At 48.0% G+C, this 17,330-nt stretch overlaps 1 protein-coding gene across 1 annotated transcript in view; it reads right to left on the bottom strand.

The window, feature by feature from the left end:
- The window catches only part of AFAP1L1 (actin filament associated protein 1 like 1), a 61,972-nt gene that overhangs the window by 44,358 nt on the left and 284 nt on the right, over positions 1–17,330 (bottom strand). The gene's annotated exons all lie outside the window — the stretch shown is intronic.

The following is a 17,330-nucleotide window of genomic DNA, read 5'->3' as shown; positions in this document are numbered from 1 at the left end:
ACTTGGGGGTTTGGTCTGAGACGGCTGGTTTGGGGCCATGCCTCCCACCTGCTAGAATTTGGGTTAAGGCACTCAAGCCCTCTGAGCATCACCTTCCACTTCTGTAAGGAGGAGCTCAGGATGCTCACGTGTTGGTTTGGGTGACGCAGGGAAAGGGTCTATAAGTAAAAAAAATTAATAATGGGGATCGTTATGTGGGATGTTAGGCTAGCACACTTCTCTGATCTGTTATTTCAGGAAGACCGGGAGGCCAGAGGTCAGGGAGGTTACAGGTCATTTGGGAAGCAGGTCAGGGGGGCCTTTCTGGGGACTCTCTTCCCAGGCATCAGGCCAGGGTGACAGGCTCAGGGAAGCCCCACATCCTAACCGGTCTTTCTAGCAGTAGCTCTGTCCAGGCGTCGCCATCCTCCGGCAGAGCTCTCTCGCTCTGGGTACCTGGTGTCCCAGCCCTGGGCCACCAGGGAAGCCATTTCCAGACAGGAGGGTGTGGGGCAAGCCAGTGACTTCCGAGGAAATAGCTTTTGGCTGTGGGACTGGGCTCTCCCAGAATTGTTCCTTTGTCTGCAGATTCCTCCCTGTTTAGCTCACAAAGGAAATGGTTCCAGGAGGAAGTGGAAAACTGTGACATACACATGCTCGCCCCCTCGCACAAGATGGCAGCTGCTTCCGTCCGCGGCAGCCTGCACCCTCTCCTTCCTCAGCTGCGTGGGGGGCAGACGTGGTCCTGGTAGTGGCCTGGGGTACCCGTTGATAAAGCAAGGTAGTTTGTCTTGGGTTTTTTTTTTTTTTTTGTATATATATATATATTTTTATTGGAGTTCGATTTGCCAACATATGCAAGGTAGTATTTTTAAGCTCTTAAATGATGCTCCAGATGTTGTGCTAAGCCCTTTTGCCTAGATTACCTCACTTAATTCTCATAATGACCCCGTGAGGTACAGTATTTTACATATGAACGAGTGAGGCTCAGAGAGGCCTAGTCATTTGCCTAAAGGCACACAGCTAGCAGAACCCGGATTCGAACCTAGACCTAATTCTAGAGCCTAAGATTCCAATTTCTGCATTGTAATACCTTCTGGCCATCTTCTAACGGGGCTACCCCCAAAGCTTCTACCCCCAAAGCTTGCTGGAACCAGCAATGCACGCCTCAGGACCTTTCCCCACTGGTGTCCATTCACAGGATGGGTGCCTGGCCTGAGTGGCGTGAGGCCTAGATGGGGTGGGCTTTCTGCCTCACAGAAGTTTGAGGATCCATCCCATCAATAGCCTGGGGCAGACAAGGAGGACCTCTGGGGAGAGGTGTGCAGATAAGGTAAATAATAGTAGAGATATCCAAGAAAGACTGTGCACGTTTCTGGAATGCTTCCCAACTGGTTGGGCCCTGTGCCTGACACTTTCATTTCTTTTTGTAAATAGAACTTCAGGGGGTGCCTGGGTGGCTCACTCGGGTATCTGAACCTTGGTTTCGGATCAGGTCATGATCTCATGGGTTGTGGATCTAGTCCTGCACTGAGCCCTGTATCGGGCCCTGGAGTCTTCCTGAAGGTTCTCTCCTGCCCCTCCCCACACTTGTGAGCACGTGCTCTCTCTCTCAAAAAAAGAATTTTTTTTTTAGATTTTATTTATTTAATCATGAGAGAGAGAGAAGTGCAGAGACATAGGCAGAGAGAGAGGCAGGCTCCCTGAGGGGAGCCCAATGCAGGACTCATCCCAGGACCCCGGGGATCATGCCCTGAGCCAGAGACAGACTCTCAACCCAGACTGAGCCACCCAGGTGTCCCAATAAATAAAACCTTTAAAAACAAAAAATAGAACTTCAGGTGGATAAGAATTGAGTTAATCCTTATCCTTGCTTCATGAGACACCATCATCACTGGTTCAAGCATGCTCCACATTTATTTATTTATTTATTTATTTATTTATGTCATCAATGATTTTTGCTAATGTAGTAAGCACCCACAAATCTACCACTCAAAGCAAAAGCCGGGGTCCAGATGATATCCATCCCGAATGCTGTATTTGTCACATCCTTGTTTTCCCTTGTATATAGTGCTACTGCAATCAGATATAGCGACAAAAGCTTTTTACAAATCTGTAGTTGTGTCTAACTTTATTAAAAGAGCTTATAATGCTGTAGGTAATCCTTTATGATTTTTTCTTTACCATTATACTGCTAAGATCTACCCATATCGTTGTCTGTCATGGTGTTCATTCATTGTGTTGTATGAGATACTCCATTATGGGACTATTCTCAGTGGCCACCACTCTGTGCCCATTACTTCAATCTTGGTGGTGGCCCTATATGGTGGGAGCTCTTCTTATCCCTGTTCTACTGACAAGAAACTGAGATTAGGAAGGCTAATGAACCTTCTAGAGGTCACAAGTGCCGGGTTTGAATTGTTCTGGCTTCCCGCTGTCTGCTGTGTTTTAGTGTAGAGGAAAAAACACAGGATCCAGAGCCAGAAGCTCAGGGCTCAAGCCCCACCTCTACACTTACTGGCTGTGTGACCCTGCACTAGTTGCTTCATGTCTCTGAGCCTCAATTTCCTTAACATTAAAGTGGAGTTGATGACAACTGCCCTACCCACCTCTCAGGCCTGTTGTGAGGCTCAAATCTGACAAGGTCTATGAAAAGTGAGAGCATGAAGTTTTGTAAATCAGTAAATTGTGATTATTAGTTATATATACCATCTGTTCCTCCTCTCCCCAAACAAGCAACACACCCTCTGTAGGATTCAAGAGATGAAGAACAGCATTTCCATTCAGAAGGCGAAGGATTACGTTGACAATCAGCCCACAGAAACCTCAGTGTGATAAAAGAACCAGCAAATCAGTAGCAGATGCACTCTTAGGAACATACTATGTATTTATCTTTGTTATGTTCAAGGATTTTTTTTTTTTTATAAAGAGTTACTTTTTACTCTTCCTTACCTATTTTCAATATCTGAGACCCCAGCCCAGGGCTCTGTTCATGGTATTTCCTCTGTGTGGCTTGTTCTCCAACTGCCACCAAATCTAACTGTGTGACCTTGGGCAAGTTACTTAACTTCTCTGAGTGTCCTCATCTGCGAAACGGGGATAATGATAATACCTGCCCCTTACAGGTTGTTGTGCGGATCCCGTGGAGCATCGTACAGTGCTTAGAGCAATTCCTGATGCATACCAAGTTGACTTACTGCTAATTTAAAATCTCTCCTGCTCCCCAGATGGTGCCCACTCCTATGAGGGTTGGTTCAGATGCAACTTCCTCCAGGAGGGCAGTCCTCCTTTCCTGGACAGGTGAGGTCATCCTGTTACACCCTCTAGAGCAGATCATTTGTTCAATATCCTTCCTCATTAAACTGTGAACCATGAGGGTAGAGATGGTGTCTAGTTTAGTGTCTGTCACTGTTGTCCAGTGCCCAGCACAGTAATGGGTACACAGCAGGTGCACTGGGGACGGATTAACTAACAATGCAGATTTTGGAGGAGGACCTCAGACTAGGGAGAAGGCTGGAAATCCTATCTAGGACACCTGTCTCCAAGAGCAGGAGGGCTCATGGCGGGGGTGAGGGGTGGGGAGGAGGAGGAGTGAACTTGTTCCTTGGGGCCCTGGGGGGCACTGGAGGGTAGACTCCGACCAGTGGGTCGTGGCTCCAAAGACCACACTATTAGGTCCACTGTATGGAACTTTCAGAAATCTGAACTAAAAAGAGAGGTGGATGTCCCTTCCAAGAGGGGTCGAGCCCCCATGGGACAGCCCTTCGACAGGGGGGTTGGGAAAGGTCAGTACAGTGGGAAAGTGGGTGAGAAACACCTGGAGTCAACCCTGGGGTTTCCCTTCCCCAGCCTAGAGACCCGAGGCAGGTGACAACACCTTAGTTTTGTCATCTGTGACACAGAGATCACGAGAGTGCCCCCCTCAGAGGTTGTGGTGAGCAGAAGGGAGGCAGTATTACAGGGGCGGGGTGGGGGGCTAAAACTGCCAGCACCTGAGTCCTTCTGTAAAGGTTGGTCATCACCACTCGTGTTGTTAGCAATCACTGGGGATGCAACCATCACCCCGGGCTTAGCCAGGCCATTCCAGGTGGGGGGCTAAAGGCCAGGCCCACAATGCCAGCCCTGACTGAGGCCCAGGTGGGAAGCCCCTTGTCCTCCTTTCCTCCCCTCCACTTTCCTTCCCCTGCCTGCAGAAACCTCCCACTGCCAAGCCTGCATTGGGTGCCGACCAGATGCCCAGGACTCCAGTCCACGGGACGCCCAGCCATCCTGGGGCAGGCTCTTGAGACCCTTGGGGGGTCCCTGCTCCATGGCTGGGGTGTTGCTCCAGGAGAGTGATAGCAGAAGGTCCTGGGGACGGGGGTCATGAGCTGTGGGGAGAGCCCCAGACAAACGTCTCTGCTCCCACATTAGACCAGTGATTCCACACAACTCTACCTGAAAGTGGATAGAGCCTGAAGTTGTGTGTTTCTCTGTTCTTAACTTAAACACGGAGAGGAGTTAATGATATGCAGTCTGCCGCTCGTGGGCAGCAACTAACTGGTCACCTCTTTCCAACCTCTCCTTTCCCACTGTCACACAGGCTCACTGCCGCTTCTAATAACGTCCCCCAATGGCAACACTTACACGAACCCCCTCCTGCTCACACCCGGCTGGTCGGTAGCTCCCCAGGGCCTTGAGGCCAGTTTCCTCTGTGACACGAATGACGAAAGACCTTCACATGCGCTCCCTGTGGCTTATCCGCAATCCCTCTGTCATTCCATCCCTTCCTTGCAAGGACCAGCAGGCCAGAAGCCAGGAGTCAGAAGCCCGAAGCCAGAGGGGAAGCAGCAGAGAGGGAACTTGGATTCCATTCTAATTCATTAAGGGAGGCGATCGTTTACAAATCCGTATTTTAAGTGTTAGGTTTTTTTTTTTTTTTTTTTTTTTAATTGAATGCTTCCTATGTGCTGAGTGCTTTCATTGCATGAATCCAACGATCCCAGTAGGGAGATGGGAGATCGTTATCTCCATTTTTAGTTGAGGAAACTGAGACTTGGGGGATTAAGTGGATGAGTAGAGCTAGGATTCAGACCCCAGGCAACATGACACTGGAGCCAGGGCTCCAGCATTAGGCTGCTTCTATTACTCGTTACAAATCTGAGCACCCCAGCCTTTCCAGGACTGGGACACACCCAGCTGGGGACCTGGAAGATGAGCCCTACTCTGTCCAAGGACCTGATTGAGGAGGCTCCATTTAACCCCTACCTGCTTCTCTGGGCTGTAGGCACGCCCACCCCTTGCATGCTGAGCACATTTCTGGGCCTTTTTTCTTTTTACTCTGGTATCTTCTCTTCCTGGGTGCTGCCTCCCCAGGTTCTGAGGTTCCTGGCTAGAAAATGTCTCTTGAGCCCTCTGGTCCTTCTAATACATTCTCTGATGGCCACCGGGCAGGTATGACCTCATGTCCCCGGCATTGGTGCCTCGCTAAGAGACGCTGCAGGGACCCCGAGCTTCCCCTCTGGAAGCCCTCAGAGCTGCACCTGGTCGCTGGCTGGCCCTGAGGAAACACGATCGGTCTCTCTGGCTTCCCAGCACACCCTTAGATCAGTTTTCTTCTGGGTTCAAGTGGAGCTAAAAAAAAAAAAAAAATCCCCCTTGGTTTCATATCAGCTGCATCTGCTCTCAGCAAACCCTTCAACAAGAATGGACAGGAAGAGTAAATATTTATTCTACAAATGAATAAATCTGATTTCATCTTCAAAAGAAAGCTGCAGTATAAATTATCATAATTTCTCCATTCTAGGATGGCATTGGTTTAAAGATGTTTTATCTGCCTAATAAGAGCTTTTCTTGGGGAGGGAAAAAAAACCCAGAAAAATGAACTAACTGATATGTCAGTTAGTGAGACATGTTCTGTTTTTTAAAAATGTGTCTTGGTATGACTTTTTTTTTTTTTAAATATGGTCCAATTCAATTTTCCTTTTATTCTTTTGGCTTTGGTGTTCTAAAAAAAAAGCTCCCAAGCAAGCCTTGCTTAACCACTGTGAAGCACAGCAGGTAGCAGCAATGTGTCCTGGCCACACTGCAGCCCTGTTTAGCCCCATGGGCTGCTGGGTCAGCGAGGGCCTGTCATCACCCACACACTAATGGCAGCTCTGAGGTCCCCAAAGCCAATAGATGTGTTTTCTCCCCAGCAGAGATTATGTCTCTGCTCTGCAGACACCTCATGACCATGTTAGTAGTTCCTTGGAAAGCCAACTGGGAGTCCGTCATACGACCTGAGGCAAGATGCTGCCCCTTGAGCCTCAGTTTCCCCAGTCGTAAAATAAGAGCCATAGGATTGGAGAGGTGGTTTTCAAATGCTCTTCTAATGGGAACTGTGTAGCTTCCTTAGGTGCTGCCTTGGGAGTAGGAGGGACAGAATGGACAGTACCATGTTCTCATTTCCACCTCACCCCAAGCTCTATTGCTTAAGATTTTGTTTGCAAAAGGATTCTGGGACTAAAAGTAGTTTGAAAAACATGAGCAGGGATCCCTGGGTGGCGCAGCGGTTTGGCGCCTGCCTTTGGCCCGGGGCGCGATCCTGGAGACCCGGGATCGAATCCCACATCGGGCTCCTGGTGCGTGGAGCCTGCTTCTCCCTCTGCCTGTGTCTCTGCCTCTCTCTCTCTCTCTGTGTGTGACTATCATAAATAAATAAAAATTAAAAAAAAAAACATGAGCAAATGGCATTCTGGGGTCCTTCCAACCCTACTCTTGAATAGACACTTTTTTATGGTCTAAAGGATAGAGCTTCCTTCCTGAGTTTGGACACCCTCAGAATCCTTCTTACCACAGTGCTCTAGGTAGACACTCCTAAACTCTCTACAGTCTAATCCAAGGGTTGGCAAACTTTTCCTATAAAGGACCAAATAGTACATACATGCTTTAGGCTTTGCAGACCACATATGGCTTGTTACAGCTACTCAGCTCTGCTCTTGTAGTGAGAAAGCCATGCAGACAATGCAGAAGGAATGGGTGTGCCTGTGTTCCAATAAAACTTTATCTACAAAAACAAAAACAAAAACAACTTTATCTACAAAAGCTGGTGGCCGGCTGGATTTGGTCCACAGGCTGAGATGTGCAGATCCCTGCCTTAGAATTCCTTCGACCTGACAAAGTGAAGAAAACTGAAGCCAATGGAGGGGGCTCTAGGAACTGGGTTTGGTTGGGATCTCTGTCTCCCGGACAGTTGGTGTGCCACTGCTCACTTAGCCATGACCCTTGGCCTGATTTGAACTGTGGGCATCTGGGACTACAGGTTTGAGGGAACGGTGCCTGGAAAAGACACGTGCACCACTTCTCTCTCTCAAGAGATCAGTTTTCCCCTCGGTTCTTAGAGGGCTATAAAAAGCCCCTGAGCTTGCCTCCCGCAGGACATGCTGTCGATAAATTCCCCGGAGCTGGAATGACTGCAATGTGGTGCCACATTCTGCCCCTGCTGCAGCCTGACAGCTGTGCCAAGGAGAAGAATCACGCCTGGCCGGCTCTGTACCTCCACCCTCACTTGGGGCGAGGCTGGGATTTCCCAAATGGAATTTTAGATGGAGGACAAGCCCTGCCTGGGGCCTCTTTCTTAGCTCCAGGAGGATGAGAGCTTCTTGAATTCTAAACACCAGAACTCTGAGGACTATGGTGGGAGGAGTGTAAAGGGTAAGAAATAAAATCTCACACCAGCTGCTTGGTCCTATCACTCACTGACGGAGGGCGTCCTCTTTCCCTCCCCTGCTTCCCAGCATCCTCTCTGCCCCCACCTTGAAACCTGGACCCAGTAAATCCTTGTAGCTTATCTAGCAAGTCCTTTCTATAACTGACTTGGGGATGACCCTCCAGCAGCATTCAGTAAAAAACTGATATTTGGAAGCAGGCAGGGCTCTGTAAATAAACTGACCTTTCTAAGCCTTAGTTTCTTCATCTGTAAAATGGGGATACTTTAACAAATATATACAACAAATTTTTAGTCATCTACTCAGAGTAAATAACAGGAAATAACTTTAATATGCAACAGAGGGCAAAGTCACAACAAACATTCCCATTGAGTTCCCTTGGGGGGAGAGATGGCAGTGCCCCAAAAAGAAAAGTATCACAAATATATAAATAATGATCTATGCATTGGCACACTGACATGAGCCACCTTCCTTCACAGGGAACATACTTCATGGCCTAGCAGAACTAGATTTTGTCATAAGCTTTTAATAAAAAATAATATTCATATTTTTATAATTCACATCCATGCCCTGGCTGTGATTTTGGAAAATAAAAGCTTCACACAGTATGGATACTCTTGAGTCATAACTGTAGGCAGCAGTTTTGGATGGACTTTTCACCCAGTGAAACAAATGGCATATTTTATGCACAGGAAGGCTAAAATGCAGCAACCTCATGATTGTTGAGCATTAAAGAGCCCCATGTACAAATGTAGACTGCCTGACTCCTGGTGAACGCTCAGTGGGCTGTTCTTATTGAACACCTGCTAGGTGTGAGACACTGGAAATGAGAAGGCAAGACCGTCTCAGACTACAGGACTCACAGATGCATAGAAGTATTTAACTTAGTGCAATGAAATCTTCTAAAAGCCAAGACTGAGGAGGGTGGTGATAACCCTAAGTCAAAGAGGAGATAGAAGGGGGATGTGGCAAAGATGATTTCATAATAGCCGAATGATGCTGAGCTGGTCTCTTTCTGGGACAGGGAATAGCAGAGACATATTTTTGAGCTTCAGTTTTTGTATCTGTCCAATGGGGAGATGTCTCACCTGTCCATTTCACAGGGCTTTTGCCTGAGTTGAGAGAAGCCACAGGAGAGAAATTCAAGCTAGAAGTGTCCGCAGAGAAAGGATTTTAGTGGTCAATACTCTATCTAAATATCCCCCTATTATACAGGTTCCTTCTTGCCCACAGCGATCCCACAGTATCCGACTGCAAAGTGAGATTGGGTATGATTACCAGAGGCTCATGGGCTCTGAATGAAGCATTCACAGTGCCCACCATCCCAACACCATGCTGCAATGGATACAACTGGTAATCGTGGAAATACTTCTAAAAGTCAGAAGTGTTGTAAAAATGTATATTCTTGCTTTGCAGAGTGAGTGGCTGAGCCAGGACTAGGATGTAGGATTCTGCTTCTGTGTCCAGACTCATGTCCACTCTGGCACTGTGTCCTGGCACATTTATTGGAGATTGGTCTTCTCAGGCTAGAGTTCACACACCCTGGGAGTCCACAGCAGAGTACAGGGTGGGGTAGGGAAGGAGAAGCCCCAAGATAAACATTGGCATCTCTAGAGGTCCACTGGGCAAAGATTTTTTTGGGGCGAGGGAGGGGAATGTGTTCAGATATATTATGGACTACAATAGAAAAGCTGCTTGGCATGTTAAAGATAAAGGGAGACATTTCAGAAGACTACTTTTGGTAAGAGATCCAGAGCCTAGAGTCCCACTCAGCTGAAATGTATAAAAGACAGTGCTCGAGATAGCAACAGGGAATCCTGGCAGGTATTTGGGCAGGGTCAAGGGTCGTGATAAAAGCAGGTCCCTGCTCAAAACACAGAGCACATCAGACTAAGCTGGGAGCTTTGCAAAAGGCACAGGTACCCAAACCTCACTTCAGACCCACCCATCAGATCCCTGGGGGCATATTTTCAGTAGGCTCCACAGGGGATGATTCTGAGCCCAGCTGGAGTTCAACAGACAAATGGAGGGTGGTCCTCAGGGCAGGCTGGAAAAGGTGAGAGCAGAAACAGGAAGCTCCCATTGGATGGAGACAAGAAGCCATCCAAGAGACATGTTTCAATAATAATCAACAGGATTTAAAGTCTTGTTGGATGAAAGATGAAAGCAAAGGAAATAATGAATAATAATGAAGTCCATGTTTCTGTGTCCAGAAAGTGAGAATCACTCAAATGGAGAATCCTGGAGCTGAAAGTGGCCATATCTAGCTTTTACTCAGTGAATTTTGTAGTTTTTAATTCATTTATTCATCATCTGCACAGACATCTTTTGAGCATTTACTATGTGCCAAGCATGACTCTAGGTGCTAGGGAAAGAGCTGTGAACAAAGGTGAGAAGGGGCCTGCCCTCACAGAGCTCACATTAACAGTTAATCCCACCATTGATTAGAATTATGACAACAACAGCCAAGGGGGGAAAAGTGCAGGGGGCCAGGGGGCCCCTATAGAAGGGAGCTGGAGCTTGGGAGCTTGGGAGCAACTCCCTTGAGGAAGTAAGGTTTGAATAGACTTCGAAGGATGAGCAGGAGTAACCAGTTGGAGGTACAAAGACCAATGTAAGGGGACCCCACAGCAAGAGATGGCCAGGGGCCCAAAGTAAGTTGGTAACAGTGAGGGCAGGGCCTTGAGGGTCACCACAGGGAGTATAGTTTTCATCTTAAGAACACTGAGAATCCACTGAGGGGTTTAAGCATGATCAGATCTATAGTTTAAATTACTGTCTTTAATGCCATCAGGTCCTCTTCTTCCTGTATTCTGTCCTTAAGTGCAATTCGTAAGACCCAGGAAAAGTCATGACAAAGCGTATGTTTAAATAAAAGATGGATGCTTCAAGTGGAAGTCCCATTCTCTGCAATTTGCAAAAGGGTCATGCCAATAGAAGCCACTTGAATATTAAATGACAGTCGTTCTTAGCCTGTATGATTACTGTGGTCCCCACAGGAGTTATTCTGTGGTTCCCTGATCTCTGGCCATTCTGTCCCTGGGCAACTCCAATTCTAGGAGTGAGTCATTCTTTTCTTTTGTATGTTTCTCCTAGCTCAAGCCCAAATTGGCCTCTGTTGAATCTCTTGAAGAGCCTTCTGGGATGTCGTTCTATTATCTCTTCTACAGGGCTGATCCTGTGTCCCCCTTTCAAATTCTGTCTTGTTCACAAACAGCCCCATTTCCTCCAAGAGCTCCTCACGTGGTTGTGTTGTTAACAGAAAAAGAGAAACAGGAAGGGTGATCTGATTTGGTGGTGAATAAGAGGAGTTCAAAATTGGGTCACTCGGAGGTTGAGTTGACCTCCGGATGGAAACGCACCACAGGCAGGAGGTAATGCTGGGAGTGGACCCAACTCGCGGCTGAAGAGGGACACTGGGTGTCCCCATCACGGGGGCTTGGTTCTCTACAGGAGAGAGTGTAGAGAGAGGCCTGACAGTGGGGAGAGAGGGGCAAGAGTCATCAGAGAAGAAAACGCCAGTGAGCCAGAAGGGAAGACGGAGAAGAACAGTGAGCACCTGCCACAGGTCAGGCACAGGGCGCTGGGTAAATATCACCACAGCCCAGTCTCCCTGTTCTAGGTGTCATTCTTCCTGCTTTGCAGACTGAGGGGGCAAGACTTGGGTAATTTGCCTGAGGGTGGGGGAAGCCCAGAGGCTGTGAGCACTGATAACAGTGGGACTGAGGGGCAGGAGGAGAGGCAGCAAAGGCTTCTGGGAGGGATGGAGCAGGGGTTATTAAACCCAGACTTATTTGACTCCAAAATCCATGTTTTCCTCATGTCCACCAAGGGGCAGAACACATTTAGAGGAGTCGATAGCAGGTCAATAGCGCTACTGAGAAGTCCAGGTGATGGGACTTAGAGGAGGTGAAAGATGAAACAGAATGGAACCTTCTGTGACACTGAAGAGTGGGCTTTCCGCAGAAGGTGTGATTGGAAGGGAGAGTGCAGGCAGCACAGGGGTCGTAGGGGATGGAGCTGGAGGCTGACATGCTGACTGTGTACTTGAGAAGTCTGGTCAGGAAAGGGAGGAGGAAAATGCTTAGGGGTAGTGTGTGTGTGTGTGTGTGTGTGTGTGTGTGTGTGTGTGTGTGCGCGTGCGCATGCGTGCATGTACATGCATGTGCATGCAGGAGCTGTACTTTTTTGTTCAGTTGCATGTTTTTATAGGAGGGTAAGAAAAGTATGAGAAGCCGATGGTATCCAAACACAGGATTGTTTTTCCCAAGCAAAGATCAGAATGGAGTAATGATAGGCTTCTGGCAGAGGTTGGGGAGGGAGGAACTTACTTGGCAGGGTGCTCACCCATGTGAGAAGGGGGATTTGAAACTGATATTTGAGGGAGAGGCAGAAAAAACCTTGACTACAATGGGGAAGCCACACACCATGGATTCTGAATGGGATAAGGATGTGGAAGCAGCACCCAGTGACAGCAGAAGCCTCTACAGGGAAGAGAGAAAGTTCAAATCTCATGGCCCCATATGACCACATACACCCATTGCAGAGAGTAGCTGAAATCCAAGTCATTGTATTTAATAAATATAATAGCTATCACTCCTGAATGTTTCCTAAGAGCTAGCTTACATATATTACCTTTACCCACGACATTGCAAATGAAGTGAAACTGAAGTTCAGAGGAATTAATTTATTCAGTTCAGAAAGATCATACAGCTAGGAAGTTGCAGCCAGAACTCAAACCCTTGGGACATCTGGTTGGCTTAGTTGGTAGAGCATGCAACTCTTGATCCCAGGGCATGAGTTCAAGTCCCACATTGGGCATGGAACCTACTTAAAAAACAAACCAGAACACTTCAAACCTGCATTTATCTATTCTCTGAACCATTCAGCTTTACTCAGTCTTCAGGCTGACAAAGATGATGTCACAAAACATATTTGGAAAAGATGAATATGGTTGAGTATTCCTTTCAGAAGGCCAGTAACGGATAGGAGTAGAGAAAGAACTTGGATCTCAGGGAAGAGGTAATCTGCATGGGAATGCACAATCCTAGAGGTAGAAGGTGGGTGGTGAGTCACTGTAGAGAGCTCATTCTAGAAGTAGCTACAGGTTGCTTGGCCCATGGAAGCTGGATAAGGAAGATGCGGCTTTCCTAATGTGAATCTCAAAGATGGTCCAACAGAGGCACAATAGTTAGAATGGGTTCTTCCACCATCTCTTGAACAATAAAAATCCCATTCAATGAAAAGTAGAGTTTCAGATTATTTCTTGAGTTGCCCAGCAGGCAATATGATCTCCCAAAGAACACAGACTGCAAAAGAAACTCCCATCTTGGGTTGAATTCAACTAGTTGAAAAAGAACTAGTTGTGAGGTGGAAAGGAAAGGAACCATGGGGAAATCGGTGACTTCACATGAGGCAAGCAGATCAGATATAATCTTGGACATTAAGAAGGCATATTACAAAATCAGATAAAATTTAGACCAAAGGCTTTAAAGAGGGGATGGCTTGAGAAGACTGGAAATATTGCAGAGGCAAAATTAGGAAGACACAGCCAGTCAGTGGGCACGAGTAAATAGGATGCATAAGAGAATATGGACACGTCGGCATACATATTAGTATTTTACCAGTCACTCAAAGTCATCTGTCAGACTGTGGTCCAGTTATTGAGGGTCACAGATGGATTTTCAAGGGATAAGCACCACAAAGGAGGTGCTCCAGGATACAGAGAAGACTATGATACAGATCCTGTCTTTGAGTTGTACACAAAGCTGTCTAGCTCATCCTTAAAACAGAGGAGGGACTCCAAATCTGTCATCAGAGTCAGAGCAGCTTGAGGGGGGACCAAGTGAAGCTTTAAAGATTTATTTATTAGAGAGAGAGAGAGAGAAGCAGACTCCCCACTGAACAGGGAGCCCAATGCGGGGCTGGATCCTAGGACGTGAAGGTCATGATGTGAGCCAAAAGCAGATGCTTAACCAACTGTGCCACCCAGACACCACTGCAAGTGAAGCTTTATAAAGCAATTTTATTATGCAGAATCTGATGATACAAGGCTTTAATTACAATAGCATTTACGGAGTGGGTCCCACATACTAGGCATTGTTTGAAGCACCTTCTGTGCATTTAATATATACAACAACCCCAAGAAATAGGTATTATCAGTATTCATATTTTTTTTTTATCCTATGAAGACAGAATTAGTTAATTTGTCCTGTAGGAGGTGGTGTCTGTGGCCATCAGTCTCTTATTCTCTCTCTCTCTTTTTTAAAGATTTAATCTATTTATTCAAGAGAGACATAGAGAAAGATGCAGAGACACAGGCAGAGGGAGAAGCAGGCTCCCTACAGGGAGCCTGATGCAGGACTCAATCCCAGGACCCTGGGATCATGACCTGAGCCAAAGGCAGATGCTCAACCACTGAGCCACCCAGGTGCCCCTCTCCTACTCTCTTTGTATGATATTCATGAATTTGTAAATCCTACTGGAAGGAATTTCATTATGAGTGGTTTCTCTGTCTGTTCTGGCCTCATATAAATTTTCCTTTACTCATGGGAAGACATATATCCTGTGAGAAGAGAAGTCTTAATTTCCAGGTTTGTTTTTATTCTTGAGTCGGTTGACCTTGGTGCTGAGCTTTTATGCTGCAATTGCTGCTGAAGATGTGAGCAGCACAGCTGAGGTGTGAGGGAGGTACCTGGACCGGGGGCAAGAAGACATGGCATCCAAATCTTGCTCTAGGGCTTGGGCAGGTAACCTGCCACAGCAGAGGCAGTCAGCAGTAAGCTTAAGACCAGCACTTTGGTTCAAACTTAGCTCTGTCCCTTAAACAGCAAGTGATTGGTGTGCCACTAGTGGCAGTGACCCAATCCTGCTGATCTGAACTGGAGTGTACCCCCTGAAATTCATAGGTTGAAGCACTAGCCCTCCAATGTGACTGTATATGGGGACAGGGCCTCTAGAGGGGTAAAGTTAAATGAGGTCATAAGCGTGGGCCCCTGATCTGATAGGACTGATGTCCTTAAAAGAACAGGAAGAGACAGCAGAGAGCACTCTCTCTTCACACGTGGACAGAGCACAGAGAAGAGGTCAGGTGAGGACACAGCAAGAAGGCAGAGGTCTCGGGGCACCTGGGTGGCTCAGTGGTTGAGCATCTGCCTTCAGCTCAGGTCGTGATCTTGGGGTCCTGGGATCGAGTCCCACAACGGGCTCCCTGCAGGGAGCCTGCTTTTCATTCTGCCTATGTTTCTATATCTCTCTCTGTGTGTCTCTCATGAATAAATATATAAAAATCTTTAAAAAAAAAAAAAAAAGGTGCGGAGGTCTACAAGCCTGTCAGAAAGGCCACACCAGGAACCAACCTGGACAGCACTTTGGTCTTGGACTTCTAGTCTCCCAAAAAGTGAAAAAATACATCTGTTGTGTAAGCCACCTGGTCTGTGGTGCTTTGTTATACAGCCCTAGCAAACTGATACACCTGCGATGCAGGCTTTCCTAGGATGATTTCCGTGGCTATTGTTATTAATGCCCAAGTGTAGTTTCCTCCCCAGTATCTTGGGCACGACAATCCCACTCCCCTTGTAGTAGTAGGTATGAGTTTGAAACTCAACCCAAGCTTCTTAAACCTTCCGAACAATGGAAGTGAATGCACACGCCCACCTGGGGGCAAGGGGCACACTAAAAAACGTCTGCTGGATTGCCTTTTGAAGCTCCATGTTTTATTTTGAATACGTATACAGGTTTCCATTCTAATTCATATATAGTTTGCTTTAGTGCATAAGATGTTTGCAATAATTTAGCAGGATAGACAACTTAGGAACTAGACAGACAACCTGATCTCATGTGCCCTGGCCATATGACCACTTTACTCACATTTTGAGAAGGCCTTTGAAAGTCGCAAAGAACTGTTCTGACGTATATTCTCTTTTAAAAATCAACAGTATATCCATCAACTTGCAGTGCACTACCAAGTGTGCTTCATATTTCTGTTAATAACTGAACCACTCTTAGCGAGCTCCTACTGTGTGCCAAGCATTGTGTCAGGAGAGTGACCACACGGATCCACTCCCTGCCTTCCAGAAGCTTCCGCTTGGGGAGGAAAGGTAGACACAACACATATAGGCCCATGACTAACTCTTAAAGTAATAGCACACTGAGACAAGAGGTGTTAAGGAGAAGGAAAAGTAGGCTGGGAAAGCCAGCAGCAGGGGAGAGCTCTAGAAAGTTTTGTGTACTAACTGGGTCCCAGGAAGTCCAGCTCTCTAGAAGAGTGCTCAGGAGATATCCTTCTTAAGGGAGGTGTCTGGTTATAAAACACTTTAAGCTAATTGAATTATTGTCACCCTTGGTCTGTCTAAGGAGGGCACAGTCCTCCTATAATTCTGAGTAGACCAGATGTGGATTTTTGTGCTGGGGACCAAGACAGGGACGTTCAACAACTTTCTGGAGGAGGGCACTTTTTGCTTTAGATGCACTGTGTGGGAGGTGGGTAGGGACGATTGAGGGACATTAGAGGTGCCTCTTCCCTCTGTTTCTCCTCTCTGGTGCCTATGCTGTTTGCAAACTTGTCCACGAGTCCCTTTAACAGGTGAGAACTGCTTTACAAATCGGAGCCCCAGTGTCCAAAGAGCCAGACGGAAGCCCCGTCCATTTCCTGCCTCCCCGAAGGCCCAAAGGGGAAGGCGTATGCAGTATTTTGTGCTGGGAACAGGTGGGTGGAGAAGTCGTGCCCAGCATCTTGAACTGGAAGCTGGGGTCCCCTAGAGCCTTGGGAACTCCTTCAGCCTGGCCTTTCCGTACTGGGAGTCGGTGCCAGCTGATCCTGAAACCTGCTCATGCACCCACCCCTGCCCCCAGCGCCCTCCTCACTGCTTTCATACCCTCCTCCGCCCCCGTTCCTGTCCCCAGCCCCACCGCCCACCTTGGGGGCCTCAGCCCAGCAAACAGGCAGATAGAGGAAAGGTGTGAGATTTTTAGGGAGGCAGAGGCATTTCCCATTGATAACAGTAACAAGAACAAGGCTTCTCACGTTGGCGCAGCACTGGCCAGTGTGCCAAGCGCATTCCCACCCGTGATCTCTCTGCCTGGCAGCCGTGGGTGGCTGGGTGCTCCGGTGTCCCGCGCGTCCAAGCCGGCCCCTTGTTTGCAGACACACGCGCCTTCTGAAGTGTCTAGGCGTCCTCTTAAGCAGCCCCCTTCCCCTCCCCACACACGCTGCTCTCTTTTCTCCTGTCAATTTCCACACGCCCTCCCTCACCAACCTCTGGGACTTTTATCAGACACACCCAACTCCTGAAAAGCCGTGGGAGCAAGAAGGGGCCCCGCAGAGACCCTCGATCCGACTTTGTCATTGGTCCAGAGGGGTAGAGGGATCGGGCGCAGATCGCACAGCTCGTCAGGGCCAGAGCGCGGGCTCGCGCGCCCAGGCGCACAGTGGCGCGCGCCCTGTCCCTGCTCCCAAGGCCCCTGGGCAGCTGCAGGCTCGGGTCTCCCGGGGGGCGTCTGGCGCCCCGCGTTTGGGGGGGTGCCTGCCGGCCCTGTCTCACTCTTCCAGAGGGCACGGGGTGGGAGCGGCCCGCAGGCCCCGGGAAGCCCGCGGGGCATTTCTGCAAACCGATTCCCGAAGTTGACTCCGGGCGCAGGAAACGGGTCTTACACGCCGGGGGC

This window comes from Nyctereutes procyonoides, unplaced genomic scaffold (genome assembly GCF_905146905.1).
Source record: "Nyctereutes procyonoides isolate TBG_1078 unplaced genomic scaffold, NYPRO_anot_genome, whole genome shotgun sequence".
Classification (NCBI taxonomy): Eukaryota; Metazoa; Chordata; class Mammalia; order Carnivora; family Canidae; genus Nyctereutes; species Nyctereutes procyonoides.
This window is presented reverse-complemented; position numbering and strand designations above follow the sequence as displayed.